Raw genomic sequence first — 1,073 nt, forward strand, 5'->3', positions numbered from 1 at the left:
GTTCCCAGACAAATCCGGGTTTGTCAACCGCGGGAGTCCTATGATCTTACAAAAGTCTAATTGCACGTTAAAGAACCGAAAATTCTACCATGCTCTTCTGAAACCTTACAGGTCAAGGAGAAAAAGACAAAAACAGGAGGAGCTTGCATCCACCCAGTCTTGGAAGTGGCATCACTTCTGCATCCACACCTAGATTAAAACCTTAGGTAGCTCCCAAGCATTTCAAGAAGAAAAAGGACAACTCTGTAATGTGAAAACCTGAAAGCACCCATAAAGCCTTGTTCCATTGCTCCAAAATAATTCGGAATATGCTGACCGACTCCCAAAACTTTGGTATGGCATTGCTCTACCCTGCAAAGTTTTAAGGGAAGCCCTAAAAGACATTGCACCGACAAATTTTACTTTGTTTACATCCACAATGCATTAGAAAGTCGAAAACCTGAAAAGTTTTTTTCAATTTCATGAGGTGAAGCTGCCTCACTGATGTCACTTCAAGCACATACAGGAGTAGGCTGCCATGTTTCCAGGGACATGTGAATAAGAAAATGATGTACCTGGGGAACCTTAAGCTTTCCCCCCAAACTTCCTACCAAGCATATTAAAATGTTCAAGAAACTTTGCAGGGAATTTGCATATTTCACTGAGGCTCCAATGAACTCCGGGGTAAACAATAGGTGGAGGAGATGATGGGAGTCAATGAGACTCAAACGCGCCGTTTATGTTTTCAAATCTTTCACTGGAGCAGAGGCGGCTTTTCCTCGGCTCCTACACTCTGCAAATTGTTTCCATGGTCATTGTCTTCCAGCACACTTCAACCGCAGCGTTTGAGGAGCAGGTACTGCGTCCCGCTGGTGCAGCGCGGTCGAGCCCGGCCAGGTTGAGGAAATCACTCCTGGCTTTTCCAGCGGGTCGGGAAAAGGAGGTGGACACGACGCCCCAGGCTGCTGCCAATGCAACTCGCAACTTTTGAAATCAATCCTTTTTGCATCATGCAACGGATGCCACCGCTCCCCGGGTTTGCAACCCCCCACCCCTCCCCCGAGACCAATCATTGCCGCGCTCGGGCCTGCACT

Source organism: Marmota marmota, unplaced genomic scaffold (genome assembly GCF_001458135.2).
Source record: "Marmota marmota marmota unplaced genomic scaffold, marMar, whole genome shotgun sequence".
Taxonomy (NCBI): Eukaryota; Metazoa; Chordata; class Mammalia; order Rodentia; family Sciuridae; genus Marmota; species Marmota marmota.